Source organism: Eschrichtius robustus, chromosome 1, assembly GCF_028021215.1.
Source record: "Eschrichtius robustus isolate mEscRob2 chromosome 1, mEscRob2.pri, whole genome shotgun sequence".
Lineage (NCBI taxonomy): Eukaryota > Metazoa > Chordata > Mammalia > Artiodactyla > Eschrichtiidae > Eschrichtius > Eschrichtius robustus.
Window position 1 is genome coordinate 143,633,597 of NC_090824.1, and position 18,489 is coordinate 143,652,085.

The window sequence follows — 18,489 nt, forward strand, 5'->3', positions numbered from 1 at the left end:
CATCAAAGCAGACAGGCTTGCGGTCTGTCTTCCCTGGTGTTCAGTGTCCCCGTGTTCGCATGATGTCTGTGGCTTCCAATAGGGTCGAGTCGCCCTGCATGCAGGAGGAGGGCACTTAGGAAGAGGCTGTGTATCGTTTGAGCGTTTTCTCAGTGGTCAGGGCCACCAACCCTGCCAGTTGGAAACTTGCCGATACGTGGGCGAGGAGGTGGCCTAATTTCTGCTCTGGTGTTCCAACCTGTGTCATGGTTGCTGAAGGCCAACACTTCCCATTGTGGACATTCCCACGGGGTCATGGAAAGTGATTTGGTCTAGTTGGTGAGAAGACGCACTTGGTCCGCAGTTCCTTAGCCCCTTGAGAAGTGCCGGGCTGCATCTTGCCTGTAGGCAACTGCAGGTCGCAGTCAGCCCGCCCATGGGAGGTTCCCTTGCTTCCGGGAGTGCTGGGAGTGACTCCAAGGGCACATCAGATGTGCTGGTAGGTGGCAGGTTCTCCAGGTCCACATAGGTGTGACAGCCACGGCCGGGAGGCAGGTCTCGTCCAGTCTTTGTGCTTTGGTCAGAAGGCGTGGCTGTGAGAGAGCGGGAGTCTGTGGACTATTTCAACAGTCCCTGGGGGTCAAAGTTCGCATGTGGCCTCTTGAAGCTGACAGGGGTCTTTCTCCTTTCAGTTGGGGACCCATCCAGGATGGTGTGTATAAACTATGGCGTTTACTGTTGGAGGCGTCTGGAGAGGGCCGCAGGGACACACAGAGACCAAGACGCGTATTCAGCGGCACACACCGGAACCCACGAGTGCATCTTCGTGCGCAGTCACAGTCACACACGCCCACACGCGTGAATACACACATACAGCGTCTCACACACCGGCCAACATACATGCCTAACTTCCTCCAGTCGTGCTGTGAGACACGCAATCCGTTTTCGGTAAGGGATAGTGGTACTTGGGAAGCAGGTTCCGGGCTCACACGCAGGTAAGTTTTCACAAGAATCGTTCTCTGAGGACTGTGGTGCAATTCAGAAGCCTGCATGATTTCTGTCCACTTCTCAGGTGCAGTTGCAGGGTAAGGCTGGCCGTCGGCAAAGACAAGAAAACCTTCGTGTTGTCTCTTGACTGGATGTGCTAAGGGGAACTGGAAAAAGTGGAGCAGGCGCACGTTGCTGAGCGTGGCTGGGGATAACTCAGGACAGTAGCATTCAAGCATACTAAGATGTGCCATTGGATATTATGTTTTCCTCAGATGGGTCCAATGGCTGCAAGAGTGGATTGATTGATGGTTTTGCTGAGTGGCCTGAGGACTGTGGATTCCCCAGGCTGTTGGAGTACTTCTGGGTCATGGCTCCTCTGCAGAGCCCCACGGCCTGCCCGTTTGTGTTCTGCAGCGTCCCAGCGTGTGCTTGGATCGATGATGACACCCTTGTATGCATTCCTTGGAAAATCTGAACAAAATGAGTGAGAAAGCTGTACGGTCTCCTCATCGCAACTGAGGTCCAGCACGTTTCCTCTCGGGGGTAGGGGACAGTTAGGAGTGAGGGCCAACATCCCCTGCTGACATGCATGCCAACACCACTAAGGGCGCTAGCATTGGAGGGGCTCCTGTCTGAGGGTCGACCGTTTCTGCCCATAAGCTGGGTCATCTATGAATCCGCGGTCCCTGCTGAAAGGCCGTGAGGGAATGCAAGGGGGCAGGCTCTCCTGCTAGTCTTCAGAGTCGGAATGTGTGCTGGTGTGGGCCCAGTGAGTTTTCAGCTTGGAGAAGTGTGTTTTGACCAGGATCACGCTTTGTGCATGCCGCTTCGGCGGTTGATTTTGGAAGCCAAAATGAGCAAGGTTCCCTGGTTGGAGCTTGGAGCCTCAGGCCAGGCCTGTGGCCCTCTCTGTTGTCGTGTTTGGTGCGGTGAGGTTTTTGAGTGCCCGGTGGGGCTGGAGCAGTGGGCGGGGGTGGGATGGAGTTTGGTGATGGCGGAAGGGGGCTGATGGATTAGGCCTCGCTGCTGCCCCTGAAGCTGCCAGCACACTGTTGGCGCTAAGTGGATCATCGTGGAGTGGGGTGAGGATCGAGTGCTGCATTTAAGCCTGCGTAGTGGCTGCTGCCCTGGAGAGAAAGGTAAGGTATGATGAGGACAGGTCCTGTGTGATGTGGTGGGATGGGCTGTCATCATTAAGTTGCAGGCGCTGTCCTCGGCTTCCCAAGGATGTGTCTTGTTCGTGATGGCCTGGCATCAGCTGCCTATGGTGGGGATGGCTTTGGCAGTTCATGAGGATGCAGTGAGGTAGGTTGCCTGTGAAGAGTTGCAATCCCGTTTCCAGAGGAGTGACTCCCCAAGGGTGTCTTGCGGGACATAGAGAAGACGGACATGCTGAGGCATCTGTGAGTAGCTGAGTTATGCAAACAAGCCCTTTGGTCGCTCATTTCCCACTTTTGGGAATATGCAACGCGATAGTGTTTCTGCCGGATGGCATGACACGGCCGGCCCGTGTGGCATGCAGGCCTTTCGAATAGCCAGAGCTTTATCCAGAGCAGTCCGTTGGCGGGGCAGAGAAGGGGGCACTGTTGCCATCCCTGGTGCGCTGCCAAGGCCAGCCACTCTTCCCTTTCAGGCTTCCAAGTCCCCTCACATGGCAGAGGTCTTCCATTGCAAGTCTGTCTGTGGTCCTCGGGGACCACGCCTCTGATCACTCTGAGTTCCTCAGTGGTGTCACTGTGGCAGTGGAGAATTTCCAGGATGCATCAGTTGGGATCAGCATCTTCAAAGCAGACAGGCTTGCGGTCTGTCTTCCCTGATGTTCCTTGTTCCCATGTTCGGAAGGTGTCTGTGGCTTCCAGTAGGGACGCGTCGCCCTGCTGGCTGGAGTAGGGCACGTTGGACGAGGCTGTTGAGCATTTGAGCGGTTCCTTAGGGGTCAGGGCCGCGAACCTTGCAGGATGGGAGCTGCCTGAGACATGGACTGGAAGGTGGCCTAGTTTCCGCTGTGGGGTTCCAACATGGGTCATGGCTGCTGAAGCCCACTGCTTCCTGTGGTGGGCATTCCCACGGGTCAAAGGAAAGTGATTACGCCCCGTTGGCAAGAAGTTGCACTTTGTTCGATGTTCTTTAGCCCCTTGAGTGGTTTCAGGCTGCATCTTGCCAGTAGAATGCTGTAGGTCGGTGTCGGCTCACCCACGGGAGTTCCCTTGCTTCTGAAAGTGCTGGGAGTGACCCCAAGTGCACATCAGATGTGCTGGTAGCTGGCAGGTTCTCGAGTTGCACGTAGATGTCACACCCATGGCCGGGAGGCAGGTCTCGTCCAGTCTTTGTGCTGTGGTCAGAAGGCGTGGCTGTGGGAGAGCGGGAGTCCGTGGAGTATTTCAACAGCCCCTGGTGGTTAAAGTTTGCATTCGGCCTCTGGAAGCTGACAGGGGGCTTTCTCCTTTCAGTTGTGGGTCTAGACAGTGTGTTGTGTAGAAACTATGGCGTTTACTGTTGGACGCCTCTTCACAGGGCAACAGGGACACACAGAGACCAAGACGCGTAGTCAGCGGTACACAGAGAAACCCACTAGAGCATCTGCGTGCGCAGTCACAGTCACACGCGTGAACACAGAAATACAGCCTCTCACACGCCGGCCAATGTATGTGCTAACTTCCTGCAGTCGTACTATCAGACATGCAGTCAGTTCTCGGTAAGAGATAGAGGTCCCTGGGAAGCAGTTTCAGAGCTCAAGCCCAGGTAAATGTTTGTATGGATCATGTCCTCTGAGGACACCAGTCCACTTCCCAGGTGCAGTTGCTGAGCAAGCCTCGCCTTCGGCAAAAACAAGAAGATCTTCGTGTGCTCTGACGACTGGAGGTGCTAAGAAGAACTGGAAAAAGTGAGGCGGGGCCATGTTCCCGAGCATGGTCGTGGATAACTCAGGACGGTAGGTATTCAACCACCGCAAGATGTGCCATTAGATATTAGGTTTTCCTCAGATGGGCCCAATGGCTGCAAGAGTGGCTTGATTGTTCGTCTTGTTGAGTGGCCTGAGGGCTGTGGATTCTGCAGGCTTTTGGGGTACCCCAGGCTCATGGCTCCCCTGCAGAGCCCCGCACACTGCCCGGTTGTGTTCTGCAGCATCCCAGCATGTGCTTGGATCGATGATGACACCCTTGTATGCATTCCTTGCAAACTCTGAACAAAATGGGTGAGAACACTCTATCGTCTCCTTATCGAAACTGAGGTTCAGCACGTTTCCTCTCTCGGGTGTAGGGGACTGTTAGGAGTGAAGTCCAGTGTCCCCTGCCGAAATGCACGCAAACACCACCAAGGACTCCAGTAGTGGAGGGGCTCCTGTCTGAGTGTCGACCGTGTCTGCGCATAAGCTGGCTTATCTGTGTATCCCGGGTCCCTGCTGAAAGGCGGTTGAAGGAATGCAAGGGGGCAGGTTCTCTGGCTGGTCTTAAGAGTCGGGGTGTGTGCCGGTCTAGGCCCAGTGTGCTTGCAGTTGGATAGGTGTGTTTTGGCCAGGATCACGCTTCGTGCATGCCGTTTCGTGTGTTGATTTTGGAAGCCAAAATGAGCAAGCGTCCCTGGTTGGTTGCTGTAGCCTGAGGCCAGGCCTGTGGCCCTCCCTGTCCTTGAGTTTTGCACAGTGAGGTTTTTGAGTCCCTAGTGAGGCTGGAGAAGTGGGCGGGGTTGGGCTCGGGTTGGGCGTCGGCGGAAGGGGCTGATGGATTAGGCCACACTGCTGCCCTTGTCTGCTCCTCTACTTTAACACCCAGCACAGTGTTGGTGCCAAGTGGGGCATCGTGGAGTGGGGTGAGGATCGAGTGCTGCATTTAAACCTGCGTGGTCGCTGATGGCCTGGACCGGAAGGTGAGGGATGATGAGGACATGTCCTTTGTGAGGTCGTGGAATAGGCTGTCATTATTGGGTTGCAAGTGCTGGCCTCGGCTTCCCAAGGATGCGTCATGTTCGTGATGGGCTGGCATCAGCTGCCTATGGAGGGGGTGGCTTTGGCAGTTCAAGTGCATGAGGTGAGGTAGGTAACCTGTGTAGAGTTGTGATCCCATTGCCGGAGGAATGACACCCAAAGGGTGTCTTGTGGGACGTAGAGAAGATTGACATTGTGAGGCGTCTGTCCCGTCCTCCTTGGAGGTAGTTGAGTTATGGAACATCCCTATTGGCTGCTTTCTTCCCTTGTTTGGGAATGTGCAAAGCGAAAATGTCTCTCCCGGGGGGGCATGACACCGCCAGCCAGTTTGTCATGCAGGCCTTTCGAACAGCCTAGGTTTGATCTGCAGCAGTCCGTGGGCGGGGCAGAGATGGGGGCACTCTTGCGATGCCAGGTGTGCTGTCGTGGACAGGCACTGTGCCCTTTCAAGCTTCCAGGTCCCCTCGTGTGGCAGAGGTCTTCCGTTGAAAGTCTGTCTGTGGTCCTCAGGAACAGTGCATTTGATCGCTGTGAGTTTCTCGGTAGTGTCGCTGTAGCAGTGGAGAATTGCCAGGATGCATGGGGTGGTGTGGGCCTCATCAAAGCAGACAGGCTTGCGGTCTGTCTTCCCTGGTGTTCAGTGTCCCCGTGTCGCATAATGTCTGTGGCTTCCAATAGGGTCGAGTCGCCCTGCATGCAGGAGGAGGGCACTTAGGAAGAGGCTGTGTATCGTTTGAGCGTTTTCTCAGTGGTCAGGGCCACCAACCCTGCCAGTTGGAAACTTGCCGATACGTGGGCGAGGAGGTGGCCTAATTTCTGCTCTGGTGTTCCAACCTGTGTCATGGTTGCTGAAGGCCAACACTTCCCATTGTGGACATTCCCACGGGGTCATGGAAAGTGATTTGTTCTAGTTGGTGTGAAGACGCACTTGGTCTGCCGTTCCTTAGCCCCTTGAGAAGTGCCGGGCAGCATCTTGCCTGTAGGCAACTGCAGGTCGCAGTCAGCCCGCCCATGGGAGGTTCCCTTGCTTCCGGGTGTGCTGCGAGTGACCCCAAGGGCACATCAGATGTGCTGGTAGGTGGCAGGGTCTCCAGGTCCACATAGATGTGACAGCCACGGCCGGGAGGCAGGTCTCGTCCAGTCTTTGTGCTTGGCTCACAAGGCGTGGCTGTGAGAGTGCGGGAGTCTGTGGGCTATTTCAACAGTCCCTGGGGGTCAAAGTTCGCATGTGGCCTCTTGAAGCTGACAGGGGTCTTTCTCCTTTCAGTTGGGGGTCCATCCAGGATGGTGTGTATAAACTATGGCGTTTACTGTTGGAGGCGCCTGCAGAGGGCCACAGGGACACCCAGAGACCAAGACGCGTATTCAGCGGCACACACCGGAACCCACGAGTGCATCTTCGTGCGCAGTCACAGTCACACACGCCCACACGCGTGAGTACACACATACAGCGTCTCACACCCCGGCCAACATACATGCCTAACTTCCTCCAGTCGTGCTGTGAGACACGCAATCCGTTTTCGGTAAGGAATAGTGGTACTTGGGAAGCAGGTTCCGGGCTCACACGCAGGTAAGTTTTCACAAGAATCGTTCTCTGAGGACTGTGGTGCAATTCAGAAGCCGCATGATTTCTGTCCACTTCTCAGGTGCAGTTGCAGGGTAAGGCTGGCCGTCGGCAGAAACAAGAAGACCTTCGTGTTGTCTGATGACTGGATGTGCTAAGGGGAACTGGAAAAAGTGGAGCAGGCGCACGTTGCTGAGCGTGGCTGGGGATAACTCAGGACAGTAGCATTCATGCATATTAAGATGAGCCATTGGATTTTAGGTTTTCCTCAGATGGGTCCAATGGCTGCAAGAGTGGATTGATTGTTGGTCTTGCTGAGTGGCCTGAGGACTGTGGATTCCCCAGGCTGTTGGAGTACTTCTGGCTCATGGCTCCTCTGCAGAGCCCCACGGCCTGCCCGTTTGTGTTCTGCAGCGTCCCAGCATGTGCTTGGATCGATGATGACACCCTTGTATGCATTCCTTGAAAAATCTGAACAAAATGAGTGAGAAAGCTCTACGGTCTCCTCATCGCAACTGAGGTCCAGCACGTTTCTCTCGGGGGTAGGGGACAGTTAGGAGTGAGGGCCAACATCCCCTGCTGACATGCATGCCAACACCACTAAGGGCTCTAGCATTGGAGGGGCTCCTGTCTGAGGGTCGACCGTGTCTGCCCATAAGCTGGGTCATCTATGAATCCGCGGTCCCTTCTAAAAGGCCGTGAGGGAATGCAAGGGGGCAGGCTCTCCTGCTAGTCTTCAGAGTCGGAGTGTGTGCTGGTGTGGGCCCAGTGAGCTTTCACTTGGAGAAGTGTGTTTTGACCAGGATCACGCTTTGTGCATGCCGCTTTGGTGGTTGATTTTGGAAGCCAAAATGAGCAAGGTTCCCTGGTTGGAGCCTGGAGCCTCAGGCCAGGCCTCTGGCCCTCTCTGTTGTTGTGTTTGGTGCGGTGAAGTTCTTGAGTGCCCGGTGGGGCTGCAGCAGTGGGCGGGGGTGGGATGGAGTTTGGTGATGGCGGAAGGGGATGATGGATTAGGCCTCGCTGCTGCCCCTGAAGCTGCCAGCACACTGTTGGCGCTAAGTGGATCATCGTGGAGTGGGGTGAGGATCGAGTGCTGCATTTAAGCCTGCGTAGTGGCTGCTGCCCTGGAGAGAAAGATAAGGTATCATGATGACAGGTCCTGTGTGATGTCGTGGGATGGGCTGTCATCATTGGGTTGCAGGCGCTGTCCTCGGCTTCCCAAGGATGTGTCTTGTTCGTGATGGCCTGGCATCAGCTGCCTATGGTGGGGATGGCTTTGGCAGTTCATGAGGATGCAGTGAGGTAGGTTACCTGTGAAGATTTGCAATCCCGTTTCCAGAGGAGTGACTCCCCACGGGTGTCTTGCGGGACATAGAGAAGACGGACATGCTGAGGCATCTTTCCCGGCCTTCTTGGGGGTAGTTGAGTTATGCAAACAAGCCCTTTGGTCGCTCTTTTCCCACTTTTGGGAATGTGCAACGCGATAGTGTTTCTGCCGGAGGGCATGATGCGGCCGGCCCGTGTGGCATGCAGGCCTTTCGAATAGCCAGAGCTTTATCCAGAGCAGTCCGTTGGCGGGGCAGAGAAGGGGGCACTGTTGCCATCCCTGGTGCGCTGCCAAGGCCAGCCACTCTTCACTTTCAGGCTTCCAAGTCCCCTCACATGGCAGAGGTCTTCCGCTGCAAGTCTGTCTGTGGTCCTCGGGGACCACGCCTTTGATCACTCTGAGTTCCTCAGTGGTGTCACTGTGGCAGTGGAGAATTTCCAGGATGCATCAGGTGGGATCAGCATCTTCAAAGCAGACAGGCTTGCGGTCTGTCTTCCCTGGTGTTCCTTGTTCCCGTGTTCGGAAAATGTCTGTGTCTTCCAGTAGGGACGCGTCGCCCTGCTGGCTGGAGTAGGGCACGTTGGACGAGGCTGTTGAGCGTTTGAGCGGTTCCTTAGGGGTCAGGGCCGCGAACCTTGCAGGATGGGAGCTGCCTGAGACATGGCCGGGAAGGTGGCCTAGTTTCCGCTGTGGGGTTCCAACATGGGTCATGGCTGCTGAAGCCCTCTGCTTCCTGTGGTGGGCATTCCCACGGGTCAAAGGAAAGTGATTAGGCCTAGTTGGCAAGAAGTTGCACTTTGTTCGATGTTCTTTAGCCCCTTGAGTGGTTTCAGGCTGCATCTTGCCAGTAGAATGCTGTAGGTCGGTGTCGGCTCACCCATGGGAGTTCCCTTGCTTCCGAAAGTGCTGGGAGTGACCCCAAGTGCACATCAGATGTGCTGGTAGCTGGCAGGTTCTCGAGTTGCACGTAGATGTCACACCCACGGCCGGGAGGCAGGTCTCGTCCAGTCTTTGTGCTCTGGTCAGAAGGCGTGGCTGTGGGAGAGAGGGAGCCCGTGGAGCATTTCTACAGCCCCTGGGGGTTAAAGTTTGCATGCGGCCTCTGGAAGCTGACAGGGGGCTTTCTCCTTTCAGTTGTGGGCCTAGACATTGTGTTGTGTATACACTATGGCGTTTGCTGTTGGACGCCTCTTCACAGGGCAACAGGGACACACAGAGACCAAGACGCGTAGTCAGCGGTACACAGAGAAACCCACAAGAGCGACTGCGTGCGCAGTCACAGTCACACGCGTGAACACAGAAATACAGCCTCTCACACGCCGGCCAATTTATGTGCCTAACTTCCTGCAGTCATACTATCAGACATGCAGTCAGTTCTCGGTAAGGGATAGAGGTCCTTGGGAAGCAGTTTCAGAGCTCAAGCCCAGGTAAATGTTTGTATGGATCATGTCCTCTGAGGAAACAAGTCCACTTCCCAGGTGCAGTTGCTGGGCAAGCCTCGCCGTTGGCAAATACAAGAAGATCTTCGTGTGCTCTGACGACTGGAGGTGCTAAGAAGAACTGGAAAAAGTGAGGCGGGGCCATGTTCCCGAGCATGGTCGCGGATAACTCAGGACGGTAGGTATTCAACCACCGCAAGATGTGCCATTAGATATTAGGTTTTCCTCAGATGGGCCCAATGGCTGCAAGAGTGGCTTGATTGTTCGTCTTGTTGAGTGGCCTGAGGGCTGAGGATTCTCCAGGCTTTTGGGGTACCCCAGGCTCATGGCTCCCCTGCAGAGCCCCGCACACTGCCCGGTTGTGTTCTGCACCATCCCAGCATGTGCTTGGATCGATGATGACACCCTTGTATGCATTCCTTGGAAACTCTGAACAAAATGGGTGAGAACACTCTATCGTCTCCTTATCGAAACTGAGGTTCAGCACGTTTCCTCTCTCGGGTGTAGGGGACTGTTAGGAGTGAAGTCCAGTGTCCCCTGCCGACATACACGCAAACACCACCAAGGACTCAAGTAGTGGAGGGGCTCCTGTCTGAGTGTCGACCGTGTCTGCGCATAAGCTGGCTTATCTGTGTATCCCGGGTACCTGCTGAAAGGCGGTTGAAGGAATGCAAGGGGGCAGGCTCTCTTGCTGGTCTTAAGAGTCGGGGTGTGTGCCGGTCTAGGCCCAGTGTGCTTGCAGTTGGATAGGTGTGTTTTGGCCAGGATCACGCTTCGTGCATGCCATTTCTTGTGTTGATTTTGGAAGCCAAAATGAGCAAGCGTCCCTGGTTGGTTGCTGGAGCCTGAGGCCAGGCCTGTGGCCCTCCCTGTCCTTTCTTTTTGCACAGTGAGGTTTTTGAGTCCCTAGTGAGGCTGGAGAAGTGGGCGGGGTTGGGCTCGGGTTGGGCGTCGGCGGAAGGGGCTGATGGATTAGGCCACACTGCTGCCCATGGCTGCTCCTCTACTTTAACACCCAGCACAGTGTTGGTGCCAAGTGGGGCATCGTGGAGTGGGGTGAGGATCGAGTGCTGCATTTAAACCTGCGTGGTCGCTGATGGACTGGACAGGAAGGTGAGGGATGATGAGGACATGTCCTTTGTGAGGTCGTGGAATAGGCTGTCATAATTGGGTTGCAGGTGCTGGCCTCGGCTTCCCAAGGATGCGTCATGTTCGTGATGGGCTGGCATCAGCTGCCTATGGAGGGGGTGGCTTTGGCAGTTCAAGTGCATGAGGTGAGGTAGGTAACCTGTGTAGAGTTGTGATCCCATTGCCGGAGGAATGACACCCAAAGGGTGTCTTGCGGGACGTAGAGAAGATTGACATTGTGAGGCGTCTGTCCCGTCCTCCTTGGAGGTAGTTGAGTTATGGAACATCCCTATTGGCTGCTTTCTTCCCTTGTTTGGGAATGTGCAAAGCGAAAGTGTCTCTCCCGGGGGGGCATGACACCGCCAGCCAGTTTTGCATGCAGGCCTTTCGAACAGCCTGAGGTTGATCTGCAGCAGTCCGTGGGCGGGGCAGAGATGGGGGCACTGTTGCGAAGCCAGGTGTGCTGTCGTGGACAACCACTGTGCCCTTTCAAGCTTCCAGGTCCCCTCGTGTGGCAGAGGTCTTCCGTTGAAAGTCTGTCTGTGGTCCTCAGGAACAGTGCATTTGATCGCTGTGAGTTCCTCGGTAGTGTCGCTGTAGCAGTGGAGAATTGCCAGGATGCATGGGGTGGTGTGGGCCTCATCAAAGCAGACAGGCTTGCGGTCTGTCTTCCCTGGTGTTCAGTGTCCCCATGTCGCATAATGTCTGTGGCTTCCAATAGGGTCGAGTCGCCCTGCATGCAGGAGGAGGGCACTTAGGAAGAGGCTGTGTATCGTTTGAGCGTTTTCTCAGTGGTCAGGGCCACCAACCCTGCTAGTTGGAAACTTGCCGATACGTGGGCGGGGAGGTGGCCTAATTTCTGCTCTGGTGTTCCAACCTGTGTCATGGTTGCTGAAGCCCAACACTTCCCATTGTGGACATTCCCACGGGGTCATGGAAAGTGATTTGTTCTAGTTTTTGTGAAGACGCACTTGGTCCGCTGTTCCTTAGCCCCTTGAGAAGTGCCGGGCTGCATCTTGCCTGTAGGCAACTGCAGGTCGCAGTCAGCCCGCCCATGGGAGGTTCCCTTGCTTCCGGGAGTGCTGGGAGTGACCCCAAGGGCACATCAGATGTGCTGGTAGGTGGCAGGCTCTCCAGGTCCACATAGATGTGACAGACACGGCCGGGAGGCAGGTCTCGTCCAGTCTTTGTGCTTTGTTCACAAGGCGTGGCTGTGAGAGTGTGGGAGTCTGTGGGCTATTTCAACAGTCCCTGGGGGTCAAAGTTCGCATGTGGCCTCTTGAAGCTGACAGGGGTCTTTCTCCTTTCAGTTGGGGGTCCATCCAGGATGGTGTGTATAAACTATGGCGTTTACTGTTGGAGGCGCCTGCAGAGGGCCACAGGGACACCCAGAGACCAAGACGCGTATTCATCGCACACACCGGAACCCATGAGTGCATCTTCGTGCGCAGTCACAGTCACACACGCCCACACGCGTGAGTACACACATACAGCGTCTCACACACCGGCCAACATACATGCCTAACTTCCTCCAGTCGTGCTGTGAGACACGCAATCCGTTTTCGGTAAGGAATAGTGGTACTTGGGAAGCAGGTTCCGGGCTCACACGCAGGTAAGTTTTCACAAGAATCGTTCTCTGAGGACTGTGGTGCAATTCAGAAGCCGCATGATTTCTGTCCACTTCTCAGGTGCAGTTGCAGGGTAAGGCTGGCCGTCGGCAAAAACAAGAAGACCTTCGTGTTGTCTGATGACTGGATGTGCTAAGGGGAACTGGAAAAAGTGGAGCAGGCGCACGTTGCTGAGCGTGGCTGGGGATAACTCAGGACAGTAGCATTCACGCATACTAAGATGTGCCATTGGATATTAGGTTTTCCTCAGATGGGTCCAATGGCTGCAAGAGTGGATTGATTGTTGGTCTTGCTGAGTGGCCTGAGGACTGTGGATTCCCCAGGCTGTTGGAGTACTTCTGGCTCATGGCTCCTCTGCAGAGCCCCACGGCCTGCCCGTTTGTGTTCTGCAGCGTCCCAGCATGTGCTTGGATCGATGATGGCACCCTTGTATGCATTCCTTGGAAAATCTGAACAAAATGAGTGAGAAAGCTCTACGGTCTCCTCATCGCAACTGAGGTCCAGCACGTTTCTCTCGGGGGTAGGGGACAGTTAGGAGTGAGGGCCAACATCCCCTGCTGACATGCATGCCAACACCACTAAGGGCTCTAGCATTGGAGGGGCTCCTGTCTGAGGGTCGACCGTGTCTGCCCATAAGCTGGGTCATCTATGAATCCGCGGTCCCTGCTAAAAGGCCGTGAGGGAATGCAAGGGGGCAGGCTCTCCTGCTAGTCTTCAGAGTCGGAGTGTGTGCTGGTGTGGGCCCAGTGAGCTTTCACTTGGAGAAATGTGTTTTGACCAGGATCACGCTTTGTGCATGCCGCTTCGGTGGTTGATTTTGGAAGCCAAAATGAGCAAGGTTCCCTGGTTGGAGCCTGGAGCCTCAGGCCAGGCCTGTGGCCCTCTCTGTTGTTGTGTTTGGTGCGGTGAGATTCTTGAGTGCCCGGTGGGGCTGGAGCAGTGGGCGGGGGTGGGATGGAGTTTGGTGATGGCGGAAGGGGGCTGATGGATTAGGCCTCGCTGCTGCCCCTGAAGCTGCCAGCACACTGTTGGCGCTAAGTGGATCATCGTGGAGTGGGGTGAGGATCGAGTGCTGCATTTAAGCCTGCGTAGTGGCTGCTGCCCTGGAGAGAAAGGTAAGGTATCATGAGGACAGGTCCTGTGTGATGTCGTGGGATGGGCTGTCATCATTGGGTTGCAGGCGCTGGCCTCGGCTTCCCAAGGATGTGTCTTGTTCGTGATGGTCTGGCATCAGCTGCCTATGGTGGGGATGGCTTTGGCAGTTCATGAGGATGCAGTGAGGTAGGTTACCTGTGAAGAGTTGCAATCCCGTTTCCAGAGGAGTGACTCCCCACGGGTGTCTTGCGGGACATAGAGAAGACGGACATGCTGAGGCATCTGTGCCGGCCTTCTTGGGGGTAGGTGAGTTATGCAAACAAGCCCTTTGGTCGCTCTTTTCCCACTTTTGGGAATGTGCAACGCGATAGTGTTTCTGCCGGAGGGCATGATGCGGCCGGCCCGTGTGGCATGCAGGCCTTTCGAATAGCCAGAGCTTTATCCAGAGCAGTCCGTTGGCGGGGCAGAGAAGGGGGCACTGTTGCCATCCCTGGTGCGCTGCCAAGGCCAGCCACTCTTCCCTTTCAGGCTTCCAAGTGCCCTCACATGGCAGAGGTCTTCCGTTGCAAGTCTGTCTGTGGTCCTCGGGGACCACGCCTTTGATCACTCTGAGTTCCTCAGTGGTGTCACTGTGGCAGTGGAGAATTTCCAGGATGCATCAGGTGGGATCAGCATCTTCAAAGCAGACAGGCTTGTGGTCTGTCTTCCCTGGTGTTCCTTGTTCCCGTGTTCGGAAAATGTCTGTGTCTTCCAGTAGGGACGCGTCGCCCTGCTGGCTGGAGTAGGGCACGTTGGACGAGGCTGTTGAGCGTTTGAGCGGTTCCTTAGGGGTCAGGGCCGCGAACCTTGCAGGATGGGAGCTGCCTGAGACATGGCCGGGAAGGTGGCCTAGTTTCCGCTGTGGGGTTCCAACATGGGTCATGGCTGCTGAAGCCCTCTGCTTCCTGTGGTGGGCATTCCCACGGGTCAAAGGAAAGTGATTAGGCCTAGTTGGCAAGAAGTTGCACTTTGTTCGATGTTCTTTAGCCCCTTGAGTGGTTTCAGGCTGCATCTTGCCAGTAGAATGCTGTAGGTCGGTGTCGGCTCACCCATGGGAGTTCCCTTGCTTCCGAAAGTGCTGGGAGTGACCCCAAGTGCACATCAGATGTGCTGGTAGCTGGCAGGTTCTCGAGTTGCACGTAGATGTCACACCCATGGCCGGGAGGCAGGTCTCGTCCAGTCTTTGTGCTCTGGTCAGAAGGCGTGGCTGTGGGAGAGAGGGAGCCCGTGGAGCATTTCTACAGCCCCTGTGGGTTAAAGTTTGCATGCGGCCTCTGGAAGCTGACAGGGGGCTTTCTCCTTTCAGTTGTGGGCATAGACATTGTGTTGTGTATACACTATGGCGTTTGCTGTTGGACGCCTCTTCACAGGGCAACAGGGACACACAGAGACCAAGACGCGTAGTCAGCGGTACACAGAGAAACCCACAAGAGCGACTGCGTGCGCAGTCACAGTCACACGCGTGAACACAGAAATACAGCCTCTCACACGCCGGCCAATTTATGTGCCTAACTTCCTGCAGTCATACTATCAGACATGCAGTCAGTTCTCGGTAAGGGATAGAGGTCCTTGGGAAGCAGTTTCAGAGCTCATGCCCAGGTAAATGTTGGTATGGATCATGTCCTCTGAGGAAACAAGTCCACTTCCCAGGTGCAGTTGCTGGGCAAGCCTCGCCGTTGGCAAATACAAGAAGATCTTCGTGTGCTCTGACGACTGGAGGTGCTAAGAAGAACTGGAAAAAGTGAGGCGGGGCCATGTTCCCGAGCATGGTCGCGGATAACTCAGGACGGTAGGTATTCAACCACCGCAAGATGTGCCATTAGATATTAGGTTTTCCTCAGATGGGCCCAATGGCTGCACGAGTGGCTTGATTGTTCGTCTTGTTGAGTGGCCTGAGGCCTGTGGATTCTCCAGGCTTTTGGGGCACCCCAGGCTCATGGCTCCCCTGCAGAGCCCCGCACACTGCCCGGTTGTGTTCTGCACCATCCCAGCATGTGCTTGGATCGATGATGACACCCTTGTATGCATTCCTTGGAAACTCTGAACAAAATGGGTGAGAACACTCTATCGTCTCCTTATCGAAACTGAGGTTCAGCACGTTTCCTCTCTCGGGTGTAGGGGACTGTTAGGAGTGAAGTCCAGTGTCCCCTGCCGACATGCACGCAAACACCACCAAGGACTCCAGTAGTGGAGGGGCTCCTGTCTGAGTGTCGACCGTGTGTGCGCATAAGCTGGCTTATCTGTGTATCCCGGGTCCCTGCTGAAAGGCAGTTGAAGGAATGCAAGGGGGCAGGCTCTCTTGCTGGTCTTAAGAGTCGGGGTGTGTGCCGGTCTAGGCCCAGTGTGCTTGCAGTTGGATAGGTGTGTTTTGGCCAGGATCACGCTTCGTGCATGCCATTTCTTGTGTTGATTTTGGAAGCCAAAATGAGCAAGCGTCCCTGGTTGGTTGCTGGAGCCTGAGGCCAGGCCTGTGGCCCTCCCTGTCCTTTCTTTTTGCACAGTGAGGTTTTTGAGTCCCTAGTGAGGCTGGAGAAGTGGGCGGGGTTGGGCTCGGGTTGGGCGTCGGCGGAAGGGGCTGATGGATTAGGCCACACTGCTGCCCATGGCTGCTCCTCTACTTTAACACCCAGCACAGTGTTGGTGCCAAGTGGGGCATCGTGGAGTGGGGTGAGGATCGAGTGCTGCATTTAAACCTGCGTGGTCGCTGATGGCCTGGACAGGAAGGTGAGGGATGATGAGGACATGTCCTTTGTGAGGTCGTGGAATAGGCTGTCATAATTGGGTTGCAGGTGCTGGCCTCGGCTTCCCAAGGATGCGTCATGTTCGTGATGGGCTGGCATCAGCTGCCTATGGAGGGGGTGGCTTTGGCAGTTCAAGTGCATGAGGTGAGGTAGGTAACCTGTGTAGAGTTGTGATCCCATTGCCGGAGGAATGACACCCAAAGGGTGTCTTGCGGGACGTAGAGAAGATTGACATTGTGAGGCGTCTGTCCCGTCCTCCTTGGAGGTAGTTGAGTTATGGAACATCCCTATTGGCCGCTTTCTTCCCTTGTTTGGGAATGTGCAAAGCGAAAGTGTCTCTCCCGGGGGTGCATGACACCGCCAGCCAGTTTTGCATGCAGGCCTTTCGAACAGCCTGAGGTTGATCTGCAGCAGTCCGTGGGCGGGGCAGAGATGGGGGCACTGTTGCGAAGCCAGGTGTGCTGTCGTGGACAACCACTGTGCCCTTTCAAGCTTCCAGGTCCCCTCGTGTGGCAGAGGTCTTCCGTTGAAAGTCTGTCTGTGGTCCTCAGGAACAGTGCATTTGATCGCTGTGAGTTCCTCGGTAGTGTCGCTGTAGCAGTGGAGAATTGCCAGGATGCATGGGGTGGTGTGGGCCTCATCAAAGCAGACAGGCTTGCGGTCTGTCTTCCCTGGTGTTCAGTGTCCCCATGTCGCATAATGTCTGTGGCTTCCAATAGGGTCGAGTCGCCCTGCATGCAGGAGGAGGGCACTTAGGAAGAGGCTGTGTATCGTTTGAGCGTTTTCTCAGTGGTCAGGGCCACCAACCCTGCCAGTTGGAAACTTGCCGATACGTGGGCGGGGAGGTGGCCTAATTTCTGCTCTGGTGTTCCAACCTGTGTCATGGTTGCTGAAGCCCAACACTTCCCATTGTGGACATTCCCACGGGGTCATGGAAAGTGATTTGTTCTAGTTGGTGTGAAGACGCACTTGGTCCGCTGTTCCTTAGCCCCTTGAGAAGTGCCGGGCTGCATCTTGCCTGTAGGCAACTGCAGGTCGCAGTCAGCCCGCCCATGGGAGGTTCCCTTGCTTCCGGGAGTGCTGGGAGTGACCCCAAGGGCACATCAGATGTGCTGGTAGGTGGCAGGGTCTCCAGGTCCACATAGATGTGACAGACACGGCCGGGAGGCAGGTCTCGTCCAGTCTTTGTGCTTTGCTCACAAGGCGTGGCTGTGAGAGTGCGGGAGTCTGTGGGCTATTTCAACAGTCCCTGGGTGTCAAAGTTCGCATGTGGCCTCTTGAAGCTGACAGGGTCTTTCTCCTTTCAGTTGGGGGTCCATCCAGGATGGTGTGTATAAACTATGGCGTTTACTGTTGGAGGCGCCTGCAGAGGGCCACAGGGACACCCAGAGACCAAGACGCGTATTCAGCGGCACACACCGGAACCCATGAGTGCATCTTCGTGCGCAGTCACAGTCACACACGCCCACACGCGTGAGTACACACATACAGCGTCTCACACACCGGCCAACATACATGCCTAACTTCCTCCAGTCGTGCTGTGAGACACGCAATCCGTTTTCGGTAAGGAATAGTGGTACTTGGGAAGCAGGTTCCGGGCTCACACGCAGGTAAGTTTTCACAAGAATCGTTCTCTGAGGACTGTGGTGCAATTCAGAAGCCGCATGATTTCTGTCCACTTCTCAGGTGCAGTTGCAGGGTAAGGCTGGCCGTCGGCAAAAACAAGAAGACCTTCGTGTTGTCTGATGACTGGATGTGCTAAGGGGAACTGGAAAAAGTGGAGCAGGCGCACGTTGCTGAGCGTGGCTGGGGATAACTCAGGACAGTAGCATTCACGCATACTAAGATGTGCCATTGGATATTAGGTTTTCCTCTGATGGGTCCAATGGCTGCAAGAGTGGATTGACTGTTGGTCTTGCTGAGTGGCCTGAGGACTGTGGATTCCCCAGGCTGTTGGAGTACTTCTGGCTCATGGCTCCTCTGCAGAGCCCCACGGCCTGCCCGTTTGTGTTCTGCAGCGTCCCAGCATGTGCTTGGATCGATGATGACACCCTTGTATGCATTCCTTGGAAAATCTGAACAAAATGAGTGAGAAAGCTCTACGGTCTCCTCATCGCAACTGAGGTCCAGCACGTTTCTCTCGGGGGTAGGGGACAGTTAGGAGTGAGGGCCAACATCCCCTGCTGACATGCATGCCAACACCACTAAGGGCTCTAGCATTGGAGGGGCTCCTGTCTGAGGGTCGACCGTGTCTGCCCATAAGCTGGGTCATCTATGAATCCGCGGTCCCTGCTAAAAGGCCGTGAGGGAATGCAAGGGGGCAGGCTCTCCTGCTAGTCTTCAGAGTCGGAGTGTGTGCTGGTGTGGGCTCAGTGAGCTTTCACTTGGAGAAGTGTGTTTTGACCAGGATCACGCTTTGTGCATGCCGCTTCGGTGGTTGATTTTGGAAGCCAAAATGAGCAAGGTTCCCTGGTTGGAGCCTGGAGCCTCAGGCCAGGCCTGTGGCCCTCTCTGTTGTTGTGTTTGGTGCGGTGAGGTTCTTGAGTGCCCGGTGGGGCTGGAGCAGTGGGCGGGCGTGGGATGGAGTTTGGTGATGGCGGAAGGGGGCTGATGGATTAGGCCTCGCTGCTGCCC

The 18,489-nt window shown here is 55.5% G+C and overlaps 7 non-coding genes across 7 annotated transcripts; all 7 read left to right on the top strand.

Moving 5' to 3' along the window:
* Positions 1–1,400: 1,400 nt before the first annotated feature.
* On the top strand, positions 1,401–1,493 carry LOC137754349 (small nucleolar RNA SNORD116). Its single transcript, XR_011071820.1, has one exon. It is a non-coding gene; the product is annotated as a small nucleolar RNA SNORD116 (small nucleolar RNA).
* Positions 1,494–4,112: 2,619 nt separating this feature from the next.
* On the top strand, positions 4,113–4,205 carry LOC137777576 (small nucleolar RNA SNORD116). Its single transcript, XR_011076565.1, has one exon. It is a non-coding gene; the product is annotated as a small nucleolar RNA SNORD116 (small nucleolar RNA).
* Positions 4,206–6,889: 2,684 nt separating this feature from the next.
* Positions 6,890–6,982, top strand: LOC137754530 (small nucleolar RNA SNORD116). Its single transcript, XR_011071871.1, has one exon. It is a non-coding gene; the product is annotated as a small nucleolar RNA SNORD116 (small nucleolar RNA).
* A 2,631-nt stretch (positions 6,983–9,613) lies between these two features.
* LOC137776504 (small nucleolar RNA SNORD116) lies at positions 9,614–9,706 on the top strand. Its single transcript, XR_011076236.1, has one exon. It is a non-coding gene; the product is annotated as a small nucleolar RNA SNORD116 (small nucleolar RNA).
* Positions 9,707–12,389: 2,683 nt separating this feature from the next.
* On the top strand, positions 12,390–12,482 carry LOC137754459 (small nucleolar RNA SNORD116). Its single transcript, XR_011071855.1, has one exon. It is a non-coding gene; the product is annotated as a small nucleolar RNA SNORD116 (small nucleolar RNA).
* Positions 12,483–15,114: 2,632 nt separating this feature from the next.
* On the top strand, positions 15,115–15,207 carry LOC137776507 (small nucleolar RNA SNORD116). The gene has a single exon (XR_011076238.1). It is a non-coding gene; the product is annotated as a small nucleolar RNA SNORD116 (small nucleolar RNA).
* Positions 15,208–17,890: 2,683 nt separating this feature from the next.
* LOC137754118 (small nucleolar RNA SNORD116) lies at positions 17,891–17,983 on the top strand. Its single transcript, XR_011071736.1, has one exon. It is a non-coding gene; the product is annotated as a small nucleolar RNA SNORD116 (small nucleolar RNA).
* Positions 17,984–18,489: the final 506 nt, after the last annotated feature.